At 33.3% G+C, this 12,776-nt stretch overlaps 1 protein-coding gene across 15 annotated transcripts in view; it reads left to right on the top strand.

Moving 5' to 3' along the window:
- LOC117421382 (teneurin-3-like) overlaps window positions 1-12,776 on the top strand; it is a 932,247-nt gene that overhangs the window by 645,417 nt on the left and 274,054 nt on the right. For 6 of the 15 annotated variants that reach the window (XM_034035720.3, XM_059027521.1, XM_059027518.1 and 3 more), the window contains exon 1: window positions 9,514-10,037. The gene's annotated coding sequence lies outside the window, so the exon portion shown is untranslated. Of the gene's footprint in view, window positions 1-392; window positions 480-9,512; window positions 10,038-12,497; window positions 12,517-12,776 lie in introns of those variants that run through there. The other 9 variants (XM_059027514.1, XM_034035713.3, XM_059027498.1 and 6 more) reach the window with 4 other exon arrangements.

Here is a 12,776-nt window from a genome sequence, read left to right as displayed (position 1 = left end):
CGGGTGGTTTTCCATGATATAGTGACAGATTAAATCTGCCATAAGGACCAGGGATAGTTGTTTAGGCTTCAGTCCCATTGTACCAGATGAAGAGGTAGAAACAAATTTGGTTTATGTTTTTTGTTATGCACCAAAAGTTATAATGGGCTTATGGAAGAATACTGTGTCTTCCAACACTTCAAATTCAGTTAGTTAATTATCTGAAATAAAATACTTTCACTTGATAATTAGCTGCTCATAGCACATGGTAGGGGGTAAATGATGACAAGCCCCATTCAATTTGCACAGACAGCAAAATATAGTATGTAAGCCACTGAGGACAAATTAAATTCCCATACTCAAATAACAGCTTCCAATGGCGTCACTTTTCCATTCTGTTTTATTTTCTTTAGGCACATAATCAACCAGAAGTACAAAGGAAGGCACACAAGTACTGCTGGTTTGACCCGTTCCCATACACATTTGGAGACATTTATCAGGTGAGTACAGGAAATATATATGTTTGGTAACTATCTTAGATTATTTAAACAGTAACATCAGTTTACAGGTACACAGTACATGCTTCAGCACATGTTCTAGTCAATGGATAATACAATCTAAAATGTCGTGGAATAATGAATAGGGGTTGTACTTACAACTAATTGATATCTATATAACAACACGATTGTAGAATATAACACGAGCCAGCATAAATCTTTGATAATAGAAGATAATATCATATTTACAGATTAACATGCAGATCAGAATTATGTACAGCTATGGCCAAATGTTTTGCATTATGTAGAATTTTAGGATTGAGGCATAATAATACAAAAAAAACCTGATATGAACAGAATTTAGATCTTTTATTTAACATGTACTCAAAGAAACATGAAATCGCGAATGTCTACCGGAAGCCATAATAATAGTAGAGTATATCATGTTAGATTTCAAAATGTCACATTTTTCAATTGTCATCAGTTTTTTGTTAAAACTGTGGAAAACTATAAAGCGGTATGTAATTCAATATGTTAACATAACATTATTCAGCAGGTTTGTTTATTTGTTAATTCTAAAGGGTGATGCAAAACATTTGGCCAGCGTTGTATAGCACTGCAATACCAAGTTGAATTATTTTCTATTTGTAAACATTTGATTATGCCTTTATGATACTGAACCACTGGGAGACCCACCTGAGAACCAAAAGAGCCTGATGTAATGAAAACAGCCAAAGCAAAAGACCACAGTGCTGAGTTTCAAAAAATCAGACCATTCTTGCGGTATTAAAAAATGCAGGACAGCGTGCTGTAAAAAGTCAGATAGAAGTTCCTGAACTCTGAATAACACCACTAGTGGGCTAGAAATAACACTGTCCCGCTTTTCACTTTCAAAACATTAACATTTATGGTATGTATATTACACCTCTTGAAGAACAGAAAAGATAGTGGTACCAAAGCAGGACAATAAGAAAAAAATCGACCTAACTACCTTGTTTATATCATTTATTCTGAAGCATCAACAATCCATAACATTTGTCATAATTGGTATATTACTATCATTTTATATTCCTCTATCATGTCATTGTACTGGTCGTCTTATTAGGGTTCAGACAACCATGGCTAATAGATGAAGCTCCCAGCAAGCTCTTTGATTCCATTTTTTCTGACAGCTTTTTTTTTTTCAGACCCAGTGTTTTTGGCACTTAGATAGCACAGAGGTGTTCCAACAATTACACATTTTAAAGCTTGTAGCAGGAGGGAAAATGTTTTAATGGCCCCCTCCCCAGGAGCCTTTCTTAAAAACAAATCCTATGTATGCAGTTGGAGTTAGAGTTTCTAAGCAAGAGGGCTGAATTACATTTCTCTGTACACCCTTGAATGAATGGCATAGTTTGGAAGAAATTATTGGGCAATTGCATGCCTTGTATGCAGATAATGCTATTTGATGAAAGCAATGTTTTGATCTGCTGAGGATAATAGGGATCGAGGGCTGGATTCATTGGTGAGAGTAAAGCTGTCTTCTGTGATAGCTTCATCTCAGCAAGAGGTCAGATGCGGGAGAAAATCAGGATGGGGATTAAAAAAAATGACAGTCAGAGCAGCGCTCGGTTTCCTGCTGTGCACTGGACTGCAGACTATAACTTATGTTTCTCTTCTGTTATGGTATTGTCTGACTTTCTCTCTCCCAGACCAAAAAAAAGGACTTACTTAAAACTAGTAAGATTAGTTCTCTACTGCTTTTCTAATGTGTTTTTCACTCAATCAAATAACAGACGGCATTTAAAGACCATCATCAGTTATTTCATAGAGGTTTTATTTTTCCCCCCAACAACAAATAATTTTTGTCTCTCCTTAACATTTTTGTCTGGGAACATGGGAAAAAAAGGGAATGTAATCTTAGAGATAGGCCTAATCTTTAAAGCTATTTTATTACATTTTCAACATGAAAGAGTTTGGTCATCTACGACTTATTTTTATATGTGCCAACTGCAATATGTTAATAAATTGGGCATATTAAAAAGGGCAGCTCTAAAGCACTACTTGTTCATCAACATTGTGCTATTTAAGTCTTTTAAATGTCAGTGTAGTCCGTTGCTGGGTGCTGTTATGCCCTTTTTTCTGGCCTCTTATAGGATAACCACAAGAAAATGTGTAAGTATTGAACGTGAGTAACTTAGCAACAACCCTATGAAAATGGAGGTGGGGGGAGAGCTGACATTTAGGATTTTAAAGCACTATGCAAACTTTTTTTTTTTTTTTTAATTGATACCGTAGTTCAGAGAAGACATATATCTTGTGTAGGTATAAATGCTGACATAGTTTGAGCAGCAGTATGATGTGTTTGGCTTTTTGTGGACCGTAGTGGCTTACCATTTCACATTAACCTGTTTTTTACTTTTAATGCAGAAAATAGTATAAATGTTGGTTTATGAATGTACTGATTGTATTGAGCCCTTCGTGGTGAAATGTCTTGCTTTACACAAACACAACTAAATAAAGCTAAAAAAAAAAATTCAAAAGAGTAGCATTCTTTCAAATTTGAAAAGGAGGTGGAAAATAAATCACTGGTAACTGAACAGTCTGGCCCAGAAACATCAACACAAAAAGGATAAAAAAAACGTATGGACGCAACTTATGGACGTCTTAAGAAGAAGAAATCTGGTAATCTCCAACTAGACCACTCAAAGACTAAATAGTGTTAAAGAAATGCATTCCCAATTTTTGGAAATGGCTGGATGCCTATGGAATTGCAACTATCTACTCGGGAGCTGCAATTTGCGGTATTGGAAATTCATGCTGTTTTAAGGTATTGGGGGGTAGTTGTTATAGACCCAGATGGGTAATAAACAAATAAGTAGATCAGGTGTATTTAGTATGATATTAGTGACATTTTCTAGGTATTGAGGTGTTAATAAACAAAACATCAATAAATTTGCTTTCAATTGAATGTTCTAGAAAAGCACATAAAAAAGAGATACACCACCTATATATCAAGTTATATATCAAGGGCAGCGATATAGCGAGAGACCCATTAGAAAAACAAAGAGGCTAACAAATACTGTACAACCACTCCCTCGTTTTATCAGGGGCGTCAGGGCCCAATATAAGCAACCCGCCTTTTCTCATTTTTCGTATAAAAAGCAGCACACCGTTTTAATTTGTACTGCGGAGGGTAATTGCTTCTCATCAACTTAAGTCTCCAATTGATTTAATGAGTCTTCCTCTCCTTTCTCAAATGCACAAACCCGCTGCATTGAAAGAACCCATTCTCAACATAGGAGGCTTGTTGCTAGGGAGCTGACGTCACTGCCCTGTGACTTTTGCTAGTGCATTGCTGCCACATGTGAACACCTTGTTGGCTAAAATAAAAACCGCTTCAGCAAGTAGATATTTAATTTGCTTTGTGTTATTGTGCAATGCGTGTATATATGATAACAGTACGTTTGTTTTTAATTGTTTTGTATATTTTTGTTTGTGATGTGCAGTACGAAATAAAACGAACAGTAATTCTAAGTGAATTTGCCTTTGTAATTTGGCAGCTAAGGCATGTGCAGTTAGACTGTAAAAATGGGGAGCCAACTCCAGGACCGCGATATATCTGAACCCATAGTATAGCAAGGGGTGGGTGTACTTTTTCATTAACATGAAGTGCATAAAATACATTTCAGCTTTACTTGTTTTGAAAATCTATGGATACTACTGTATGTTAGAAAAATACTTCCCAAGAGTGTAATTGTTTGGATAAAGAAAGAAAAAAGATACATTTTTATAATTTCTCATTCGGGTGTACAAAATTATATAAAAAAAACATTTGGAGAACTGATGGTAAATTAATAAACGGGACCCAAGGTTTTACAATAAAATCCAAACTATTCAGGATCATTCAAATGCCATGTTTGGCACTAGAATTTACCTATGATAAGGTTTCTATTAAAGTAGTGGTCACTAACCTAGTGGTCACGTGCACATCAACAGACTGATATTCCAGGCACTGCTCCATTTACCCAATTAGGCTATTATATAATTTGAAACTTCAAGCAGATGTCTTAAAATGCTTAAAATCCAGTAACCTAACCCTAAATTGAGAATAATTCATTCATAGACAGCAAAATTAGTTTCTTGTATCGACATTTAAGAATAAATTTAAGAATACGAGTTGTGAGCAACTGGCACAACTGAATTGTGATGATGACAATAATAATAATAATAATAATAATAATAATAATAATGTAACTGCTTAATGAATACAGTACATTATTATATATTTTGTTTACAGAAAAGAAAAGCACTAAAGCAATAAATACATAAATACATATATAGAAATCGATAGTTCCTGGAATGTACAAAAATATTTGACTACATTTATAAGATAATACCTAGTGGTTACTAGATTATTTTGTGAACATAAACTAAGCTCTGATTAGGAGCTGTAGCATTGTGTGTGCTACTGGTTTACAAAAATAATAATAATAATAATAATAAATTCAATCCTGCTATAGTAATCTGTGTATAAAAATGGCTGTAATGATAGCAAAACCATCTCAAGGTTCATTACATGCAGCATGAAACAAAAGATTATATATATATTAGTATTTTTGCTTAATATAATTATAGTTTAGGCATACCGTACTTGTATTTTGAAAGAACATACTATCATTTAATATATTAGTCAGAATAGATTTTTGTAGAGTACCTCTGGAAAAACAACCTCTGGCTATTATAGAATGTTAACTTTTTGCTATCAGTTGCGGTCAGTTTGAGTGATTTCTCTTTAAATATATAAACAAAATATGCTGTAGTTTAAAACTAATTCATAGGTGATGAAAAGGATAATAACAGGGCTTTGAAAATTTCTTAAACAAGTTTTAAAGTGAACCCTTGTAGGGAATTCAAAGTTTATAAAGGGGATTGATTTGTGAAATACAGTTTGATAGATTTGCAGGGCAGCTGAAGACCAGATGTTGATTTGGTTTTTTTTTTTTCTTTAAACCGGACAGTAATTCACAGCCAGAAATAACAACATTCTAAATTCCACATCTAGAATTGGGTGTAGTTTAGCTGTCATTTATTGATTTATTTAATTTGAGAATATCTTTCATTTGTTATTTTTTGGTAGCTCTTGTGAAGCTTTTATTCATTCTTGGAGAGCAGACTTTTACAAAGCATATGGACATGTATAAATACATATTCATTGTACAACTAAATGCATTAATTACAATAGTTGCAATAGCAACAAAGATGATAATGCAAATGCTCCTAAAACAGTATTATTACGTTTTTATTTTATTTTGATGGGGGGTTACACTTTACAGCACTGCTTTTTCCATCCAGCTGAAGAAGCACTTGTAGTCTGAAACATCCTGATAGAATTGATTTTTTAAAATCAATTATTCACATTTTTTATGTACCTGCATTACCTTTTTCTTTTTGATTTTGCTCCTTTTGGTACACAGCAGTTTTCATTTTAAAAATTTTAAATATATCAATATATATATATTCTAGTTCCAAACAGCACAATACAGAATAACAGGGCTGGTTTTGTTTAGTCTTGCACAATATTTTGTTTATATTTACAGTGGAGCAGAAGCTTACTAAACACACTGCAATATTTAATTTTATCCATAAGGTATAATAATGTGATTCAACAATGAGCCTTCTTTATTCATATTGTTATATGTGAGGGTTTCAGTACTGGAGATGTAGAAAGCAGTAAATCACTGGATTGTCGACTTGAAATAAGCAACTCTAATGCTGGCTTTTGATAGTAACAACTTTCAATGAAATGCTTAGTAAGCAAGCTTAGTCACAAGCTTTCTCTGCCTGTCTGCATTTCTAGTTTATTCCACTTGTATAAATTAATATATCTATACAAAATGCCATACGTGACACCTTTTTTTTTTTAACTCTGTGCTTACTTGTATACATTTTCCACTATGAGATTAAAATAATAATAATAATAAAATAAAATGTACTATGTATATTATAATTTGGTGAGTATTGTATGAAATAATGTTGCAGTGACACTGCATATTATAATTACTGTATTTGTACCTTGTTGATTTTTAGACATAAAATAATAATTAAAAATACAAAGAATTAAAAAAAAAAAAAAAAAAAAAAGCATGATAAACAATTTACTGCCACCTACTGTAGCAGCACTTACTGTGCATTGATATGGAAAGGCTTTCTCTACTACCTCAAATACAAAGACCTTTTAATATACTATGTGCGCTTCTTGGTGAAAAAACAAGCAAATTACATATCTTACACAATATGAGACACCATACACACAACATGTTAATATATAATACAGCGATTCATAAAAATGAAGATTGTACTTAAGAACATAAGTGTCGTGGACTTATCATACATGATTTATAATTTTCTATAATGTATCTTTTATTTGACCCCCTGATATATGTTGTAGGTGGGTCTTCAGTGGTTTTTGAAAAAAACTATGGTCATCCTGTTCAGTCAGTATTTGACTGAAGCTAATTATTTTAGTCCATTTGGTGGAAAGGTAAACTCCTGAGGATCAGAGAAACTTTATAAAATTGTAGTACAAATGTATTTTTGAAAAAAAAACAAAAATACAGTGATTCTAATATATTCTGTATATTTATGTTCCATTATGTGTAATGGTATAAAGTATTTACAACGTACCATTGTGCGCTTATTATTATTATTTTTATTATTATTATTATTATTATTATTATTATTATTATTATAAATATTCTATCATTTTAAGTTAATGTATTTTTATTGTAGTACTTGCCTTTCAGTCTTTTAATAATTTTAAAAATAGTCATTGAAAAAAGCTCACTAAAACAACTATGATTTCAATTGCAAATACAGTTGAAAAAACAAAAATATCCAAGGCTGAAACAGTACTCTTGTGAAAAATAGAGCCATAGACTTCGAGTAAATGATACCACTGGGACTGGTAAGTCAGAGACGGTTTCAGGAATCATCTTTGGTTATAAAACAAATCACCATAGGGACCAGGGTTGACTTCTTGGGTCCCCAGCTAACCTACTACAGGAGAGGTGGGCACACTTGCAGTGTGAGCCCATTAAAACTCAATGTGCAATTCTGTCCAGAACTGAAAATCTTGCTGAGAAATGTACACACTGCAGCATATAGTAAATAAAACTGTTTATCTTGGATAACTATGACAGATATTTCAAAATGAGCTCTGATGTATGTATCATTTTCCTAGTTAATACAACAGTGTCAGATTTCTGTTATTTGCATAACTGTGTAGTTCGGCAGTATTTCCTGTTATTCGATTGATGAATTCTGTTCAATAAAGGGCTAAGCACCAAGGTATTGCATTATCACGTACAAAGGCTGAAACTTTCATTTCCTATTTTCAATTAACCCAACATTGCAAGGAGGCCCTGTTCTTCTGTGTTACACAGGTAATTGAAAACAATTCAGTAATATCCTGGCGTACTCATATCCTCACTATTGTAGTTAGTAAAGTGCAAGTTGAAACACCAATGTTAGTGTAGGAAGGATGTTATAAAAACTATTGTTAAAATATTTCTGTATCTTTACTAGCTGTATCGCATTTTCATACAAGTCCTCATTCAAGTTAAAAATGATCACTATTTCATAATGTGGTGTTAAATAGGTTAAAACAGGATATTTTGAAAGTTAAATTGTTCTCCGTATTCATGATATTACAAATGAACACTCTTAACCATATAGTATCCAATTAATCTGGTCAATAAATCACCTTTTTTATAATTATAAAATGCTGCCCCTCTCACCTGCAGTGTATACATTGCATGTGTATGCTTTCACTGTACACTAATCAAGGTGGTAAATGTTTTTAGGCACCCTAATTTGAGCTTCAAGCTAACTGTTATTGGAGGGAGGATTTCTTGTGGTGACAGAAGGAGTAGTCTCTGTATTAATAGCCTTATGTAAGGAAAACTACAATGCATTAATTGACTAGTCAAGGTCTAGCAACTCATCAAATGGCATGTAATGTCTATTAGTAATGGAAGCAGTATTAACTTTGTAATATCCTGTCCACTTTTTTTTTTTTAAATGATTGAGAATAGTATCTGTTGGAGCTTGTCCTGTTATATTGTACCATCCTGTAGAACATCATTAATTCTCTCATGGCCCTTTGAGCTTGAGTGGTTTTAGCCAAAGAATGTGACATTTTCTTTCAATCACACTCACTCTAGGAGAGTTGTGGGGGTACAGAGGATTTATAGGTCATTTCAGTCTTATCTCCCCTGTTTTGCATGCTCTGCTGTTGATACACAGTCAAAAGTGCTATCCAGCATCAAACACAAGAATCACAAGAATGGAAAAGAGGGAAATAATACTGCTACGACGACTACGACTAATAATAATAATGCCGAGTTGAAATCTGGAACACATATTACCAAACATACTAGTTATTATTATTATTATTATTATTATTATTATTATTATTATTATTATTATTAGTAGTAGTAGTAGTCGTAGTCACAGTAGTCCTATTAAATAACAGCATTATTATTATTATTATTAATAATAATAATAATAATAATAATAATAATAATAATAATACAACTGTTAGTATTAGTCTCAGTAGTCGTAGTTGTAAACATAGTATTATTATTTTCAATGAGAGAGCGAAACTAGATGACGTTAAATGAAATCTCCGCAGTACCAAAATTGTAGAAAAGTCTTTAATTTTAATACCGGGTCCCTAGAACAAGTACGGAGGCTCGACTACTCCCACAAGTAAAGAAGTCACAATATGAAAGCCTGATGATGAAGCCCAAACTTCATTAACGTTTGTAATCAGAAGCATGCAGACACCCTCATCAGAGCAGCAAGCGGCAAGGAGTCATTCATCAGCATGAAGTGTTAGTCATGGATGACCCCTAAAGTATTATCAATAGTGGTAGATACACTGATTGGACACAGCAGGGTAAAGGCTGGCACTTTACATCAGCCAACACTGAAAGGGGGAGATGGTTAAAGGCCATTTATAAGGATAGTGTATTTTTTCGTTCGTCTTTACAAATGAACCCCAGCTAGCGTTGCATTTTAGGAACAGTATGTTCACTTTGTGCAGCGGCACAGAATATACCAGCAGTAGTTAGCAGAGGCTGCGGCTTCACTGTGAACATGTTTTCGTAATTCTATCTCCCCTTGTTTCGGGTCGGGGTTCGTTGGTATGGTCCTTCGCAGTTTCACATGTGTGCCTGTCAGTTTCAGAAGCTTCATCTCTGGAGTCTGTGCGATCACTGCTGTGTTTTAAGATTAGGTATCGTCCGTCTGTTTTATTAACATCAATAGTAACCTCCCCTCTGCTTTGACATTCTTAAATTAAACAAGTAAACCCGGGACCCCCACCCCCCACCCCCCTCACCAAAAAAAAAAAAAAAAAAGAGAGACCGAAAGTGCGATTGCTGGGGTTTTGTTTTGTCTGCTGTCCCTTTCAAGGAGCTGCAGTGTGTAGCATAGCAAAGAAGTTTGGACATCTGTTTGGTGAAGTTTCGCCACGGCTCAGGACAATGGGATGCTAATGAGGTTAAACTATAACAGGTAAGGCCCTAACTGGTTTGTTATTTTTACACACTTGTACTATGAGGGAAACAGAATAAAGAGTCGATGTTACGAATAAGCCAATTGTATATACAATGAACAAGGTTGACGCGCAATGTAACCGAAATTGTAAGATTTTGTATTATTATTATTGATTTTATTTCTATAGTTACGGTATATTATTAAATACGTTTAAACAGACGATTAAATACCATTTATGGCACAGCGCCGTATCCCTTGCATGGTGTAAATAAAACGACAGTAAAAAAACAGATCAGTGTTCTATTAAAGTAATATTATATTACATTCTAAAAATAGATCTGTTTATTGATATTAGATCACACCGTATTGTATCTTTACGTAATAATGTGCATTTCATGAATAGAAGTGCCCAGAAAAGATCAACATCATTCCTGTGTAAAACACGATTACAAGGAGATAAAGCAATGCTTAAATACATACAGGATGATACAAACATTAACCCAAGTCTTATCAAGTGCTGTCATATCATTTCAGATTATTATACATCCTAAGATTATTATCGGAAAGTGTAATGACGTGGTCTTGATCTTGAAACTAGTATGTATAATTATCATAGTTTAAAATTTTTGTTAAAGGAAATCATTTCAGTGCCACGTTTAAGTGAAAGATTAACCAAGCATTCAGAAAGTTAAGAGGGGAAAACAATACGTGTTTTGATCAAAGTATTCCAGGCACATTTTTGACAGTCCAAACTAAATATTGTATTTGGGACAGTAATATTTGACGATTTTACTTCGGTCTGTGATATAAACAAATGCTATTGATTTAAACGCCTCAGCGTTTTCTACCTTAACGATACAGCGTCTTTATTAAAGTTGGAAAGGTTTCAAATCAGTTTTTATTTATTTTTTATTTTTTTTATATAGCGTATATGCTTTCTGTCTAAGGGAATTGATTTGACTCGGCGTGTTGTGACAGAAACCAGATGGCTAAGAACACAATCTAAATAAACACACTGTGTTCCGATTTCTGCTTTACAGTCTTCCGCTGTGTGTTTTGTAACGTAACAAGGGTACAACATTGTATTTAATTTATTTCTACTCAGCAGGGTGTAAAGTACAATTGTCGACCGAAACATATGGGTTTGTTGAGGTCTTATTTGCCACATTTAAAGTTAGACACCACTCTGTGAAAAATAGTGTATTTGCGTGTGAAGTGAGTCCTCAAGTGTTGTTAAAATCTGTTATCGTCTCATGCATCTTTTGAACTGTTAAATTACGAAATATTTGTATTCTGTAATCAGTTGCTACTAAATAAATAGCTGTATTCTTCTACGTCATCTGTTTTTACAAAAATATTACATACAAAAAAATATTAACAACTGAAGAATGCTTCATTAGTATATCACTGTAGTTTTTTCTGTTATATATATATATATATATATATATATATATATATATATATATATATATATATATATATATATATATATACACACACACATATACACTGCACTTAACTAGACTAGACCGAGAGATCTCAATTGGTGTGAAAGCTGAGAAGCAAGATAAAGTCTGATGAAATATTCCTAAATAAGCTTTTAAACATTGTGGGAAAAGAAAAGATAGAGACAATAACCTGAAGTACATCCAGACTGGTCCTACTTCAGGTTAAGCCTCTGAGCCAAGAGTGATTAAATTCAGAAAAAAAAAACTCTGAATATTAACAGCACAAGAACAAGAAACTTCACAGCACATATTCACAGCACAAAAGGCTCATGTTAAATTAACCTCTTTATACCATTTTAAAGTGGCTAGCCCTCCTCCCAGTTTAAAGTTAGAGTTTGTTGTACTTAATTAGGGTATTTGGGTTTATTAAAACTCATCCTATCATAAATAAATGTTGCCAGTGATAACATGTAATACTACAGTCAACTTTTAAAATATGTTTTTCATTTGTTTATGATAAATACCTCTGGCTTTGCATGGCTTCCATCATATACAGGGGTTACAGTTTTGTTCAATGGCTTTCAGCACCCCGACTATAAAAAATGTTCCAGTGCCTCTGAATACCGTGCTATGTCAGTCGAAATAACACATATAACTACATTTTGATGAGAACTAGGCTGCTTATAAATGTTTGCTTTTGATTTACTTATAAATGGTAGTGTGCTGGTTACTTTAATTTTTTGTTATTAGAAAAACTGGAGGAATTATGTTGCATAAGCCACTGATAAATCAGTCCTGAAAAGCTACACGCCTAGACTATGCAGTCTTTCATTGCACCCCCGCCCCCCCAACCTGCCTCCGAAATTATTTTTAAAAGCTTTTGTTCTAAATTTGACCGTTTTAGCAAAATGCACTTTAAAAAAACTCTTTTAAATACAATTTATAGGAGAGCGTGATGAAAAATCAAACCTATCATATGATGTTCATTACCTATTTAAATTCAGTACATGTATATTAGGAAATACTCTGCAGTGCGGCATGTATATACAGTAAGTATGCATTTTAATTTCTCATAGGCCTTGACTTACTAAAATGTATCACGTTTACAAACTTTTTTGGGAGATCAACAGATATTCATACAATAGTAAACTTGATCCAGCATTGCTGTTATTTCAAGAATTATGGTAGCCTTTGGAATTCCAAAAGAAAAAAAAAACAAAACACTAATTATCTTTGCTGATTAATTGAAATGTCTTATAAAAACCTGGTTTGTTTTGTTATTTTTTCATACCAGGCATTACTATTTTGA

The sequence above is a fragment of the Acipenser ruthenus genome, chromosome 1, assembly GCF_902713425.1.
Source record: "Acipenser ruthenus chromosome 1, fAciRut3.2 maternal haplotype, whole genome shotgun sequence".
NCBI lineage: Eukaryota > Metazoa > Chordata > Actinopteri > Acipenseriformes > Acipenseridae > Acipenser > Acipenser ruthenus.
The sequence above is the reverse complement of the archived record's forward strand: the minus strand, read 5'-3'. Positions and strand labels throughout refer to the sequence as shown.